Source organism: Mesoplodon mirus (assembly GCF_964341445.2).
Source record: "Mesoplodon mirus genome assembly, chromosome: 6".
In the NCBI taxonomy this organism is placed as follows: Eukaryota; Metazoa; Chordata; class Mammalia; order Artiodactyla; family Ziphiidae; genus Mesoplodon; species Mesoplodon mirus.
Window position 1 is genome coordinate 15,268,639 of NC_138982.1, and position 16,814 is coordinate 15,285,452.

Below are 16,814 nucleotides of genomic sequence, written 5' to 3' on the forward strand. Positions count from 1 at the left end.
GGATTTGCCCATGATGTTTCTTTCTTCTTTTCTTTAAATTTTATTTTATTTATTTATTTTTATTTTTGGCTGTGTTGGGTCTTCGTTGCTGTGCACGGGCTTTCTCTAGTTGCGGAGAGTGGGGGCTACTCTTCATTGGGGTGCGTGGGCTTCCCATTACGGTAGCTTCTCTTGTTGCGAAGCACAGGCTCTAGGCGTGTGGGCTTCAGTACTTGTGGTGCGGGCTCAGTAGTTGCAGCTCGCAGGCTCAGTAGTTGTGGCGCAAGGGCTTACTTGCTCCGTGGCATGTGGGATCTTCCCAGACCAGGGCTCAAACCGATGTCCCCTGCATTGGCAGGTGGATTCTTAACCACTGCGCCACCAGGGAAACCCCGGGCTCACTTTCCAGGTGCCTTTAGCAGCCATCTTTGGCCATGAGGAGGGCCTAAATTAGGAGAAAGCCCACAGCACGACAGGAAAGAGAAACAGAAAGATATGGAGTGACTGGGGACATCACTGGGCCACTGGACCAAGTTTGCCTGAAACCAACACTATCTCTAGACTTGACAGTTACTTGTACCAACGAATTCTTTTCACTGTTTCAACCATTTTTAGTTGTAGTTGAAAGCACTACTGGGTGAATCAGGGCACTGCTGAACCTGGATTGTTTGAATTTCTTATTTTCCGATAGGCTCAAAAGTCAGTCAGTGAAGCAAGTCACAAAGACAAAAACTCCAGTAACTGTCACGTTCTTAACTTTTGCTGTACATCAGAATTATGTAGAGAGCTTTTAAAAATCTCAGGCAGATTAAATGAAAATCTATGAAGGTGGGGCTCAGGAAACAGAATTTTTAAACCCCCTCCAAGGGATTCCAAAGGTCAGTCTACACTGAGAACCACTAGTCTAAGTAAATACCTAGCTCTATCCATTTAATGGTATCTGCAGACTAAATGTCCAAAATATGTCTTTCCACTCAAGGGGGAGAAAAAAAGCTGACATGTAACTTGTAAGGTTAATGCAAACCATATTTGTATGAGAGAAAAGCAAAATTTATTTGGAGTCTTGTTTTACCTTTAAAATGTATGCAAATTTTGTACGCTACTCCATTTTATATTCTTTCTTCTCTTTCCCTTTCTCCCTTCAACATTTAATAGGAGCTTACCATGTCCAGTCACAGTGACAGACAACAGGAAAACAAGGAAACACGGTTCCTACAATCCAGGAAAAATAGGTAATTAATCTAGTAATTACAACAAAACCTGCTGACTCTATGATAAGGTCAGCTCAGGGCGCCATGTAAACAGAACAGGGGCTCCTGACCTCCTGGAGGAAATGTTTACTGTGAAACCAGAGGAATGCATATCAGTTACCTTCGTAGATGATGGAAGAGGATCCAGACAGCGGAAGTAAAGGAGCTGAAAGAACATAGCATGGGCAGAGGAGAATGCGAGAGAGATGAGGCTAGAGAGAAAGGCAGGAGCCAGGACTTCCTCCCCAAAGCAGTGCCAACCAACTGAAGGGTTTTAAGCAGTCAAAGGATGTAATTTCTCTTTGGAAGATAATTCTGGCTGCTGTGTAGGAAATGTATTGGAGGGGAGGGACGCATGTGGGGAAAAGGGGAACTTAATAAGAGGGGCTCAGGGAGACCAGTTAACTGGGGGCAGATACAGTAGCCCAGGCAGGCAAGAGCAAGGAGGCCACTGGATGGAGAGAAGTGGGCTAATTTGAATGACATTTAAGAAGGTGTAATTGATAGGGCTTAGTAATTGACCAGCTGGGATGAGTGAGGGGGAGAGAGAGAAGCCAAGAGTGACATATGTCTCTTGTTTAAGCAACCGTGTGGATGGCAATGCCATTTGTTGAATAAGGAACACTGGAAAAGAGCAAGTTTGTAAGAGATGAGTTGAATTTTGTTCATCTTGAGTTTGAAGTACCTGCTAGACATCTAAGCACAGACAGCTGATACATGTGTTTCAAAGTCAGGAGAGCAATATGAGTTAGAGATCTACAGTTGATAGCCGTCAGCAAATTGATGGTAATAAAGCCAAGAGAATGAACTAAATTACCTGGTATAAGTCTGTAGAGAGAAATGACTTAAGATAAAGCTCTGTGGACCACCTACAACTAAAAGGACAGTAGAAGACAGAGTCTTTCAAAGAATAACAAGAACACATTGATAGAGATATAGGAGGCAAAACAGGAGAGCGTTTGGAAAAAAAAACAGGGTGAAAAAGGCTATATTTTCTGTTTTTTTATTTTGGTTGTGCTGGGTCTTAGTTGCGGCAGGTGGGCTCCTTAGTTGTGGCATGTGAACTTTTAGTTGTGGCATGCATGTGAGATCTAGTTTCCTGACCAGGGATGGAACCTGTGTCCCCTGTATTGGAAGGCAGATTCTTTTTTTTTCAATAAACACAGGGAACCCAAATTTTATTTATTTGTGTGTTTATTTTTGGCTGCATTGGGTCTTAGTTGCTGCACGCGGGCTTTCTCTAGTTGCGGTGAGCAGGGGGCTACCCTTCATTGCGGTGCACGGGCTTCTCATTGCACTGGCTTCTCTTATTGTGGAGCATGGACCCTAGAGCTCGTGGGCTTCAGTAGTTGTGGTGCACAGGCTCAGTAGTTGTGGCTATGGGCTTAGATGCTCCACGGCATGTGGGATCTTCCTGGACCAGGGCTCGAACCCGTGTCCCCTGCTTTGGCAGGCGGATTCTTAACCACTGCACCACCAGGGAAGTCCTGGGTATATTTTTTAGAAAGAGGGAGTCAAATGCTGTCAACCATGTCAAATGCTGATGAAAGATCTAGTAAGATGAGGACTGAAAAATGTACGTACATTGCATTTAGCAACATGGAAGTTCCTGGAAATGTTACCATGAGTGGCTTAAGAAGGGAAGGTAAAATTTTTCAGAAGTTACTGAAATGGAGAAGAGACAGAGTGTATGGTAACTGGAGAGGGATGTGAGTCAAGGGATATTAAGATGAGATAGACTTGGACTTCCCTGGTGGCACAGTGGTTAAGAATCCGCCTGCCAGTGTGGGGGACACAGGTTTGATCCCTGGTCCGGGAAGATCCCACATGCTGTGGAGCAACTGAGTCCGTGTGCCACAACTACTGAAGCCCACGCCCCGCAACAAGAGAAGTCACCGCAATAAGCCCAAGCACCGCAACAAAGAGTAGCCCCCGCTCTCCGCAACTAGAGAAAAGCCCCCGCACAGCAACGAAGACCCAATGCGGCCAAAAATAAAATAAATTAAATAAATTTTAAAAAAAGATGAGATAGACTGGAAAATGCTTTTTTTTTTTTCCTTTCTTTTTTTAATGGAAGGAAATCAGGAAGATGGATAAAGTAGAAAATACGAAAGTGTCAGGATACTGGAAGGAATGGGATCCAGACACGTGAGGGATGCCTTTTGGACTGGAATAGGAGAAACAGTATTGGTGTAGAGAACAGTGAGGATTGTAGGTTTGTTGGCCAGAAGTGGAAAGAATTCCTATCCAATCACTTCTATTTGTTCTGTGAAGCAGGAGGGAGTCATCAGCAGAGAATGAGAGGGGGTGGTGAGTGGATGAGAAGTTTAATGGGAGTGGAGAAGTTTCGAAATAGTTTTTGAAAATGGGAGACAGCTAACTAGGGAAACAGTAGGCTAGTCAGTCGGTGGTAAGGGCTTCATTGAGATTGATGACCATTAATGAAAAACCGGGATAGTCTGTGTGCTTCAGCATATTTCTTCTGTGGGTCTCAGCAGCCACGAACTAGCAAGAAAAATGATGGACATCTGCATTCACATATGGCGGGCAAGATAGGTGCAATGGAAGGTGAAAAAGAAAGGGTTTAGAATATTGGCAGTGATAGGTTGCTTGAAGTGATGGGCTGTGAATCAAGCTGGTGAGGGAGGGACATACCAATAGGCAGAGGCTGTTAAATAGAGAAGGTTAGGGTAAGAAAATTGAAGGTCTCTTTGAAGCTGAAGAACTGGGGTGTTGGAGGTAACTGACCAATGAGCTGGATCAGTTTCAGAGCTTGGGATGTTTGATATTGTGATTTCAGAAATAGAACAGTTCAGGTGGAGACAAGGGCCAGAGTGTAGCAGTGGAAGCAAGTGGCTGAAAGAAACATGGAAGGCCTTAGGAAATGAGATCAAGGAAACAAGAAGCCAAGGTGTTGGATGGATCATCCACATACCCCAGTTTGATGGGAGGACTTCGGAACACTTGGAAGCTAAAGGCCCCGCATAATCTTGCCACTGCCCACTCCTCTGATCACTCCTATCCTTACTTAACTCCAGCCACACCACCCTCCTTGCACGCTCTCAGATGTGTCAAGCTCATTCTCACCTCAGGGCATTTGCATATACGTTTCCTTCTGTCTTGAATACTCTTCTTCCAAATAGTCCTCATTTTTTTCCCCAATGTAGCTTCACTTCTAAAACCGTAATAAAGCAATTTAATACTGTAAAATTATTTTCTATCACAGATGAGTGATTTCTAAGCACTTGTTCTTGATAGCTGTTGTAAATCACGATGACTTATTTTACTATGATTCACCGAAACATGCCTAAATTCAATCTGTAAATCTATAGAATACATTTTTCCTATTCGAAACTGTAGAGTTTCTTTATTGTTACCAAACACAGACAAACCTAAGTCACTTCCACAAAATGTGATTCATGCCAGAAAGCTTTGTGTGACGCCTTCCAGACCACAGTTCCCGCAGGTCAGTGAAGAGGACAAGTCATTTCACCTTCTAATAAACAAACACTCTAGTGATTCCAGTTCCTGATATCTAGTGATCCTTACCCCTCATTTCATTCGAGTTTCTGCTCCAACATCACCTCTTCAGAACTTTCTCTGACCAGTCTACCTAAAATAGCAGCTCTCAACCCCTCGTTCTTTTTTTTTTTTTTTTTTTTTTTTTTGCCTTATAACAAATTTAATCAGTTATACATATACATATGTTTCCATATCCCCTCCCTTTTGCGTCTCCCTCCCACCCTCCCTATCCCACCCCTCCAGGCGGTCACAAAGCACCGAGCTGATCTCCCTGTGCTATGCGGCTGCTTCCCACTAGCTATCTACCTTACGTTTGGTAGTGTATATATGTCCATGCCGCTCTTTCACTTTGTCACAGCTTACCCTTCCCCCTCCCCATATCCTCAAGTCCATTCTCTAGTAGGTCTGTGTCTTTATTCCTGTTTTACCCCTAGGTTCTTCATGACATTTTTTTTCTTAAATTCCATATATATGTGTTAGCATACAGTATTTGTCTTTCTCTTTCTGACTTACTTCACTCTGTATGACAGACTCTAGGTCTATCCACCTCATTACAAATAGCTCAATTTCATTTCTTTTTATGGCTGAGTAATATTCCATTGTATATATGTGCCACATCTTCTTTATCCATTCATCCGATGATGGACACTTAGGTTGTTTCCATCTCCGGGCTATTGTAAATAGGGCTGCTATGAACATTTTGGTACATGTCTCTTTTTGAATTATGGTTTTCTCAGGGTATATGCCCAGTAGTGGGATTGCTGGGTCATATGGTAGTTCTATTTGTAGTTTTTTAAGGAACCTCCATACCGTTCTCCATAGCGGCTGTACCAATTCACATTCCCACCAGCAGTGCAAGAGTGTTCCCTTTTTTCCACACCCTCTCCAGCATTTATTGTTTCTAGATTTCTTGATGATGGCCATTCTGACTGGTGTGAGATGATATCTCATTGTAGTTTTGATTTGCATTTCTCTAATGAGTAAAGATGTTGAGCATCCTTTCATGTGTTTGTTGGCAGTCTGTATATCTTCTGTGGAGAAATGTCTATTTAGGTCTTCTGCCCATTTTTGGATTGGGTTGTTTGTTTTTTTGTTATTGAGCTGCATGAGCTGCTTGTAAATTTTGGAGATTAATCCTTTGTCAGTTGCTTCATTTGCAAATATTTTCTCCCATTCTGAGGGTTGTCTTTTGGTCTTGTTTATGGTTTCCTTTGCTGTGCAAAAGCTTTGAAGTTTCATTAGGTCCCATGTGTTTATTTTTGTCTTTATTTCCATTTCTCTAGGAGGTGGGTCAAAAAGGATCTTGCTGTGATTTATGTCATAGAGTGTTCTGCCTATGTTTTCCTCTAAGAGTTTGATAGTGTCTGGCCTTACATTTAGGTCTTTAATCCATTTTGAGCTTATTTTTGTGTATGGTGTTAGGGAGTGATCTAATCTCATACTTTTACATGTACCTGTCCAGTTTTCCCAACACCACTTATTGAAGAGACTGTCCTTTCTCCACTGTACATTCCTGCCTCCTTTATCAAAGATAAGGTGACCATATGTCCGTGGGTTTATCTCTGGGCTTTCTATCCTGTTCCATTGATCTATCTTTCTGTTTTTGTGCCAGTACCATACTGTCTTGATTACTGTAGCTTTGTAGTATAGTCTGAAGTCAGGGAGCCTGATTCCTCCAGCTCCATTTTTCGTTCTCAAGATTGCTTTGGCTATTCGGGGTCTTTTGTGTTTCCATACAAATTGTGAAAGTTTTTGTTCTAGTTCTGTGAAAAATGCCAGTGGTAGTTTGATAGGGATTGCATTGAATCTGTAGATGGCTTTGGGTAGTAGAGTCATTTTCACAATGTTGATTCTTCCAATCCAAGAACATGGTACATCTCTCCATCTATTTGTATCATCTTTAATTTCTTTCATCAGTGTCTTATAATTTTCTGCATACAGGTCTTTTGTCTCCTTAGGTAGGTTTATTCCTAGATATTTTATTCTTTTTGTTGCAATGGTAAATGGGAGTGTTTCCTTGATTTCACTTTCAGATTTTTCATCATTAGTATATAGGAATGCCAGAGATTTCTGTGCATTAATTTTGTATCCTGCAACTTTACCAAATTCATTGATTAGCTCTAGTAGTTTTCTGGTAGCATCTTTAGGATTCTCTATGTATAGTATCATGTCATCTGCAAACAGTGACAGCTTTACTTCTTCTTTTCCGATTTGGATTCCTTTTATTTCCTTTTCTTCTCTGATTGCTGTGGCTAAAACTTCCAAAACTAGGTTGAATAAGAGTGGTGAGAGTGGGCAACCTTGTCTTGTTCCTGATCTTAGTGGAAATGGTTTCAGTTTTTCACCATTGAGGATGATGCTGGCCGTGGGTTTGTCATATATGGCCTTTATTATGTTGAGGAAAGTTCCCTCTATGCCTACTTTCTGCAGGGTTTTTATCATAAATGGGTGTTGAATTTTGTCGAAAGCTTTCTCTGCATCTATTGAGATGATCATATGGTTTTTCTCCTTCAATTTGTTAATATGGTGTATCACGTTGATTGATTTGCGTATATTGAAGAATCCTTGCATTCCTGGAATAAACCCCACTTGATCATGGTGTATGATCCTTTTAATGTGCTGTTGGATTCTGTTTGCTAGTATTTTGTTGAGGATTTTTGCATCTATGTTCATCAGTGATATTGGCCTGTAGTTTTCTTTCTTTGTGACATCCTTGTCTGGTTTTGGTATCAAGGTGATGGTGGCCTCGTAGAATGAGTTTGGGAGTGTTCCTCCCTCTGCTATATTTTGGAAGAGTTTGAGAAGGATAGGTGTTAGCTCTTCTCTAAATGTTTGATAGAATTCGCCTGTGAAGCCATCTGGTCCTGGGCTTTTGTTTGTTGGAAGATTTTTTATCACAGTTTCAATTTCAGTGCTTGTGATTGGTCTGTTCATATTTTCTATTTCTTCCTGATTCAGTCTTGGCAGGTTGTGCATTTCTAAGAATTTGTCCATTTCTTCCAGGTTGTCCATTTTATTGGCATAGAGTTGCTTATAGTAATCTCTCATGATCTTTTGTATTTCTGCAGTGTCAGTTGTTACTTCTCCTTTTTCATTTCTAATTCTATTGATTTGAGTCTTCTCCCTTTTTTTCTTGATGAGTCTGGCTAATGGTTTATCAATTTTGTTTATCTTCTCAAAGAACCAGCTTTTAGTTTTATTGATCTTTGCTATCGTTTCCTTCATTTCTTTTTCATTTATTTCTGATCTGATTTTTATGATTTCTTTCCTTCTGCTAACTTTGGGATGTTTTTGTTCTTCTTTCTCTAATTGCTTTAGGTGCAAGGTTAGGTTGTTTATTCGAGATGTTTCCTGTTTCTTAAGGTGGGATTGTATTGCTATAAACTTCCCTCTTAGAACTGCTTTTGCTGCATCCCATAGGTTTTGGGTCGTCGTGTCTCCATTGTCATTTGTTTCTAGGTATTTTTTAATTTCCTCTTTGATTTCTTCAGTGATCACTTCGTTATTAAGTAGTGTATTGTTTAGCCTCCATGTGTTTGTATTTTTTACAGCTCTTTTCCTGTAATTGATATCTAGTCTCATAGCATTGTGGTCGGAAAAGATACTTGATACAATTTCAATTTTCTTAAATTTACCAAGGCTTGATTTGTGACCCAAGATATGATCTATCCTGGAGAATGTTCCATGAGCACTTGAGAAAAATGTGTATTCTGTTGTTTTTGGATGGAATGTCCTATAAATATCAATTAAGTCCATCTTGTTTAATGTATCATTTAAAGCTTGTGTTTCCTTATTTATTTTCATTTTGGATGATCTGTCCATTGGTGAAAGTGGGGTGTTAAAGTCCCCTACTATGAGTGTGTTACTGTCAATTTCTCCTTTTATGGCTGTTAGTATTTGCCTTATGTATTGAGGTGCTCCTATGTTGGGTGCATAAATATTTACAATTGTTATATCTTCTTCTTGGATTGATCCCTTGATCATTAGGTAGTGTCCTTCTTTGTCTCTTCTAGTAGTCTTTATTTTAAAGTCTATTTTGTCTGATATGAGAATTGCTACTCCAGCTTTCTTTTGGTTTCCATTTGCATGGAATATCTTTTTCCATCCCCTTACTTTCAGTCTGTATGTGTCTCTAGGTCTGAAGTGGGTCTCTTGTAGACAGCATATATATGGGTCTTGTTTTTGTATCCATTCAGCCAATCTGTGTCTTTTGGTGGGAGCATTTAGTCCATTTACATTTAAGGTAATTATTGATATGTATGTTCCTATTCCCATTTTCTTAATTGTTTTGGGTTCATTATTGTAGGTCTTTTACTTCTGTTGTGTTTCTTGCCTAGAGAAGTTCCTTTAGCATTTGTTGTAAAGCTGGTTTGGTGGTGCTGAATTCTCTCAGCTTTTGCTTGTCTGTAAACGTTTTAATTTCTCCATCAAATCTGAATGAGATCCTTGCTGGGTAGAGTAATCTTGGTTGCAGGTTTTTCTCCTTCATCACTTTAATTATGTCCTGCCACTCCCTTCTGGCTTGTAGAGTTTCTGCTGAGAGATCAGCTGTTATCCTGATAGGGATTCCCTTGTGTGTTATTTGTTGTTTTTGCCTTGCTGCTTTTAATATGATTTCTTTGTGTTTAATTTTTGACAGTTTGATTAATATGTGTCTTGGCGTATTTCTCCTTGGATTTATTCTGTATGGGACTCTCTGTGCCTCCTGGACTTGATTAACTATTTCCTTTCCCATATTAGGGAAGTTTTCAACTATAATCTCTTCAAATATTTTCTCAGTCCCTTTCTTTTTCTCTTCTTCTTCTGGAACCCCTATAATTCGAATGTTGGTGCGTTTAATGTTGTCCCAGAGGTCTCTGAGACTGTCCTCTGTTCGTTTCATTCTTTTTTTCTTTATTTTGCTCTGCAGCAGTTATTTCCACTATTTTATCTTCCACCTCACTTATCCGTTCTTCTGCCTCAGTTATTCTGCTATTGATCCCATCTAGAGTATTTTTTATTTCATGTATTGTGTTTTTAATCGATGCTTGATTCATCTTTAGTTCTTCTAGGTCCTTGTTAACTGTTTCTTGCATTTTGTCTATTCTATTTCCAAGATTTTGGATCTGGGAAATAGAATCTTGGATCATCTTTACCATCATTATTCTGAATTCTTTTTCAGGTAGACTGCCTATTACCTCTTCATTTGTTAGATCTGGTGGGTTTTTATCTTGCTCCTTCTCCTGCTGTGTGTTTTTCTGTCTTCTCATTTTGCTTATGTTACTGTGTTTGGGGTCTCCTTTTTGCAGGCTGCAGGTTCAAAGTTCCCGTTGTTTTTGGTGTCTGACCCCAGTGGCTAAGGTTGGTTTAGTGGGTTGTGTAGGCTTCCTGGTGGAGGGGACTAGTGCCTGTGTTCTGGTGGATGAGGCTGGATCTTGTCTTTCTGGTGGGCAGGTCCACGTCTGGTGGTGTGTTTTGGGGTGTCTGCAGACTTTTTATGAGTTTAGGCCACCTCTCTGCTAATGGGTGGCGTTGTGTTCCTGTCTTGCTAGTTGTTTGGCTTAGGGTGTCCAGCACTGTAGCCTGCTGGTCGTTGAGTGAAGCTGGGTGCTGGTGTTGAGATGGAGATCTCTGGAAGATTTTTGCTGTTTGATATTATGTGGAGCTGGGAGGTCTCTTGTGGACCAGTGTCCTGAAGTTGGCTCTCCCACCTCAGAGGCACAGCACTGACTCCTGGCTCCTCAATTTGGGATGATGTGTTGTCTATTCATGTATTCCACAGATGCAGGGTACATCAAGTTGATTGTGGAGCTTTAATCCGCTGCTTCTGAGGCTGCTGGGAGAGGTTTCCCTTTCTCTTCTTTGTTCTCACAGCTCCTGGGTCTCAGCTTTGGATTTGGCCCCGCCTCTGCGTGTAGGTCGCCGGAGGGCGTCTGTTCTTCGCTCAGGCAGGACAGGGTTAAAGGAGCAGCCTCTTCGGGGACTCTGGCTCACTCAGGCCGGGCGGGAGGGAGGGGCACGGAGTGCGGGGCGAGCCTGCAGCGGCAAAGGTCGGCGTGACGTTGCACCAGCCCGAGGCGCGCCGTGCGTTCTCCCAGGGAAGCCGCCCCTGGATCCCGGGACCCCGGCAGTGGCGGGCTGCACAGGCTCCCGGAAGGGCGGTGTGGGCAGTGACCTGCGATCGCACACAGGCTTCTTGGCGGCGGCAGCAGCAGCCCCAGCGTCCCACGCCCGTCTCTGGGCTCCGCGCTTTCAGTCGCGACTTGCGCCCGTCTGCGGAGCCCTTTTAAGCAGCGCTCTTAATCCCCTCTCCTCGCGCACCAGGAAACCAAGAGGGAAGAAAAAGTCTCTTGCCTCTTCGGCAGCTCCAGAGTTTTCCCGGACTCCCTCCCGGCTAGCTGTGGCACATTAGCCCCCTTCAGGCTGAGTTCTCGCCGCCAGCCCCAGTCCTCTCCCTGCGCTCTGACCGAAGCCCGAGCCTCAGCTTCCAGCGCTGCGCGCCCCGGCGGGCGAGCAGACAAGCCTCTCGGGCTGCTGAGTGCCGCTCGGCACTGATCCTCTGTGTGGGGATCTCTCCGCTTTGCCCTACGCAGGTATGTGGGGAGTTTCTTGCCTTTTGGGAGGTCTGGGGTCTTCTGCCAGCGTTCAGTAGGTGTTCTGTAGGAGTTGTTCCACGTGTAGCTGTATTTCTGGTGTATCCGTGGGGAGGAAGGTGATCTCCGCGTCTTACTCTTCCGCCATCTTACCCGGAAGAGAGCCCTTTTTTTTTTTTTTGATTGAAAAGTAATTTTACTTTTTTTCAACTTTCTGGCCTAAGGAATATGGATCAGGACATTGTAACCCTTTTGATATCACCTTAGAGGCTTAAGGTGTTCTTTGACATCTTTTTTTCTTTTTAAACTTTTATTGGAGTATAGTTGATTTACAATGCTGTGTTAGTTTCAGGTGTACAGCAAAGTGAATCAGCCATACATATACATATATCCACTCCTTTTTTAGATTCTTTTCTCACATAGGCCATTACAGAGTATTGAGTAGAGTTCCCTGTGCTATACAATAGGTTCTTATTAGTTATCTATTTTATATATAGTAGTTTGTGTATGTCAATCCTAATCTCCCAATTTATCCCTCTGACACCTCACTCTTTTTTTAAATAGATTTTTAAAATAGAATTTTTTAAAAATTTATTTATTTTATTTTTGGTTGCGTTGGGTCTTTGTTCCTGCATGCGGTCTTTTTCTCTAGTTGCGGCGAGCGGGGGCTACTCTTCATTGCGGTGCATGGGTTTCTCATTGTGGTGGCTTCTCTTGTTGCAGAGCACAGGTTCTAGGTGTACGGGCTTCAGTAGTTGTGGCTCGCAGGCTCTAGAGCGCAGGCTCAGTAGTTGTGGCACACGGGCTTAGTTGCGGCACACGGGCTTAGTTGCTCCGCGGCATGTGAGATCTTCCCAGACCAGGGTTTGAACCCGTGTCCCCTGCATTGGCAGGTGGATTCTTAACCACTGAGCCACCAGGGAAGCCCTGACCCCTCACTCTTAACCCCTAATCTTTTTTTATTTTTCTTCAGAGCATTTAGCACCTGAAATTATAGTACACATGTATCTTCTTCATTATCCATCGCCCCACTACACTGAAAGTTCAATGAGGGCAGTGATTTTCTCTTGTCCCCACTGTATTCTCAGTATCTAAACAGATTCTGGAATACACTAGGTACTCAATAAGTACTCGTTGCATGGATAGATGAACAGAAAAGAGGAAGGATCAAGGAAGCACATGAAAGGCAGCTATAAATGATAAAGAGGGCATGGCTGAACAGCATAAATTCTAATGAAGTAGGGCTTTTTCTTTTTCTTTTTTTTCTTTTTTCCACACCACGCAGCCTGTGGGATCTTAGTTCCCTGACCAGGGATTGAACCCAGGTCCTGGGCAGTGAGAGTGTAGAGTCCTAACCACTGAACCACCAGGGAATTCCCAGAAGTAGGGCTATGAAACAAGGGTGAAAGGAGAAAGTTTGAAAGACACATTCGGTAAATGACACTGGCAAACCCCTGCCCTATCCCATTCCTGAATAGCCCCAAGCCTCCAGAGAACACCAACCCCACTCAAAAAGGCAAAAGGAAAATGAGGTCCTAAGGGGAGAAGTAGATCTAAGGTTGCAGTGACAGGGGTTCATCCAGCACAGAGGCCCATGAAAGCAGCAGCCACAGTCCACTCCATAGCTCCAGCTTATAAAAGTGCAGCTTCTGATTTTCTGCTTTTGTGCCTTTGTTCACCCTCATCTCCTTCTCAGAATGCCCACCTTGCTTGTCTATCTGCTCAAATCCTGTCCTTCTCTCAACAACTCAGAATCAGTCTTCTTCTGACCACTCCAGGCTGAACTGCTTTTTCCCTACCCTCAAGTTCCACAGAGAATATAGTATATACCATTCACTCATCACTCTTACTTACTCATTAATTTTTTCATTAATTTGTTTAACTATGATGTACCAGGTACTGCTTCATTTGACAGTTACTGTTTTGTTATTATCTTTTTTGTGTTTTTTTTGACTGTGGCACCATGTGGCACGTGGGATCTTAGTTCCCCAACCAGGGATTGAACCCGAGCCCCCTGCTTTGGGAGCACAGAGTCTTAACCACTGGACCACCAGGGAAGTCCCTGTTTTCATCTTATTTTCTACAAGCAACCTGTAATATACTAATAACTAAAATGATTACAGTGAAACCACAAGATTATTGCAAGTTCTAAGGAAATAGTTTATAGACACGACAGAGGAGATAGGGAAAGCAGATAAAAGGAAAACTACAGTATTAGAAGGGAAACGGTTTTATGTTTTGAACCTTGTCTTTCTAATTAGACTGTGAGATCCTATATTGCAGTCAATCTATATCCTAAAATAATGTCTACGTTTTAGATGCATGACAATTTGCAGAGCTATTTAACAAAAATCCATTTTATGAAATAAAGTATGCAATTTGACAAAATGAATCTAATTGTTATCCTCTGTAGCATTTAGAATTATTAAGATGCCAACTGAAGCAGAGAAGCAGTTTATTGGAATTGTATTAGGCAGGCACTCTGCAGAATCAAGGGGCAGCTCTGAGGCTAGGCCCTTAAAGAACAAGAACAGGAGCATTGGGCTTCCCTGGTGGCACAGTTGTTGAGGGTCCGCCTGCCGATGCAGGGAACACGGGTTTGTGCCCTGGTCCGGGAGGATCCCACATGCCGCGGAGCAGCTGGACCAGTGAACCATGGCCACTGGGCCTGCGCATCCGGAGCCTGTGCTCCGCAACAGGAGAGGCCACAACAGTGAGAGGCCCGCGTACTGCAAAGAAAAAAAAAAAGAACAGGAGGATCTTTGTGAGGCCATGTAACAAGTCATCGAGCAACTGGTGGGGCTGCCACTAAAATGAACTTGTGCCAACCATTCTGAGTCCTCAGGTTGCAAAGTCCCAGGAGAGAGACTTATGGGCTCAGCACGAAGAGCAGAGGGCACATGGTCTCTTGTCTGACCGTCCCATCGAACTGTATTCAACTGGAAAGAAATTGTTCTCCAAATGTAAATTGGGGCACAATTGCCAAGACAGCAAAAAGCGATCAAGGGGAGAAAAGTGCCTTCCTGATGCCCCTAGTAAGAATTACCCCCTCCCTCATTTATGTATGCACAGTTCCTCATTTGTTGTATCTTCTCCTATGCCTAATCACACTCTGATTGAATTGATGTTGTTTACATACCTTTTCCTTTCCTCCACTAGCTTACAAGCCCAGAAGGCAGTGGCTGCAGCAGCTGCATCACCCAGAAAATGCTGTCCTAGAGGCCCCCAGTGCTCTATTTCAAAATTAGTAAAAAAATATTCTGAGGAGTGAACTTAAGTGAAAGTAAATGCCTTTTTCTCTATTCCATTATAGACAATTTTTATAAATTTTTAATAGTTTTACCTTTCTAATGTGAAAAAATACAAAATGAATATGGAAAGACATAAATCCTCCTTAGTTGCTTTCCTATCTTCTCTAAATCTGTAAAATGCCCACAGAACATCCCTCATTTTAGTAGGAAATCTTCTAAATTAAAATTAAAAAGGATATAATACGAATCTCATTTTCTTTGGAGCTGACTCGGCTGAGTTCCTTCAACAGTTTGGCCAACTAGCTCCCTAGCTGGTACAACTTTTTTTTTTTTTTTTTTTTAATCCACTGTCTTAAAAAAAAAAAAGTATTTATTTATTTATTTATGGCTGCATTGGGTCTTCGTTGCTGTGTACAGGCTTTCTCTATTTCTTTGCTGTGGCAAGCGGGGGCTACTCTTGGTTGTGGTGCATGGGCTTCTCATTGCGTTGGCTTCTCTTGTTGCGGAACTCGGGCTCCAGGCACGTGGGCTCAGTAGTTGTGGCACACGGGCTCAATAGTTGTGGCTTGCAGTCTCTAGAGCGCAGGCTCAGTAGTTGTGGTGCACGGGCTGAGTTCCTCTGCAGCATGTGGGATCTTCCCGGACCAGGGTTTGAACCCGTGTCCCCTGCACTGGCAGGCAGATTCATAACCACTGTGCCACCAGGGAAGCCCGCAGGTATAACTTTTGAATTAGGCTAGAAATAAAATGCTCAGTTCACTGGAGAATCACTCTACTGATAACTGGCTAGGAAGAAATTGCTCTCAGACTTTTCTAACTTGTAACTGGGAAGGTAATTTTAAAAAGCCATCATTGTAGAAAATACATTATTGAATCTGTCAGAGGTTCTTTTACAAACATTAGAAAATAAAATGCAACAGATTAATTCCATAGGGAGACCAGGAATAAGACTCAATCAAATACCGGAAAAAGCAAGGGCATATCCATACAATGAAATATTATTCAGTCATAAAAAATGCATAAAGTACTGAAACATGCTACATACAACAGGAACCTTGAAAACACTATGCGAAGTGAAAGAAGCCAGATACAAAAAGCCATATATTGTATAATTCGACGTATACAAAGTGTCCAGAAGAGGCAAGTCCACAGAAAGCAGATGAGTGGTTGCCAGGGGCTGGAGGGAGGAGGAAAGGGAGAGGGACTGCTAACGGATATGGGTTTCTTTCTGGAGTGATGAAAACGTTCTCTAATCAGATACTGGTGAGAGTTGCACAACTCTGTGAATATTCTAAAAACACACTGAATTGCATTTTGAAAGGGTGATTTTTTTTTTTTTTTTGCGGTACGCGGGCCTCTCACTGCCATGGTCCCTCCCATTGCGGAGCACAGGCTCCGGACGCACAGGCTCAGCGGCCATGGCTCACGGGCCCAGCCGCTCTGCGGCATGTGGGATCTTCCCGGACCGGGGCACGAACCCATGTCTAAATCGGCAGGCAGACTCTCAACCACTGCGCCACCAGGGAAGCCCTGAAAGGGTGAATTTTATGTTATGTGAATTATTTCTCAAAAAAAATTTTTTTTTAATGGGAGGGAGGAGGCTTAAGAGATTTGGCATGAAAAGAAATTGTTCTAAGGGCCTAAGAAAGGCACGGAATTTGGTTTTTATGTCTAAGCAAAGAATGGAACAAAAAAGCATAGGATAGAATACCCCATAATTACACCCTTAGGGTCTAAACATTAAAAAAAAAAAAGCTTTTAATTACACTGCTTATATTGTGAGACAAATCATCTTCGCCTTTTTGGAAAGTATATGGTGACTCACTCATTTATTTTTTTTAGGTACTCAAAACATCGTCTACAACCTTTTTTATGTCTTTTAGTCTATGCATTGTTACAACAGCCTAGCTGCAAATCAAGTAATTTTATTATGTTGCAGCACTTACACTCACTTGAGCTTTGTAAGAACTTTTTATTTGGAATAAAAGCTTATGGTTTGCAGACCATGCCAGGAAACCATATCCTAACCATCTATACTTGTTCCAATGAAACTCAAAGACTTCCCTGGATTTTCTTTTCCTCATTCTCTGAATTTTAATCTGTGTGTTTTTAGCCTTTGAGTTAACTGAGAAGCCTTTTCGTTCTGTGAACTAAGCACATTCCTTCAAAACCACAGGCATCCACTTCTCATTGGATTTATGACAATCACAACATTGGCATGCAGGTATTAAAAAAACTCA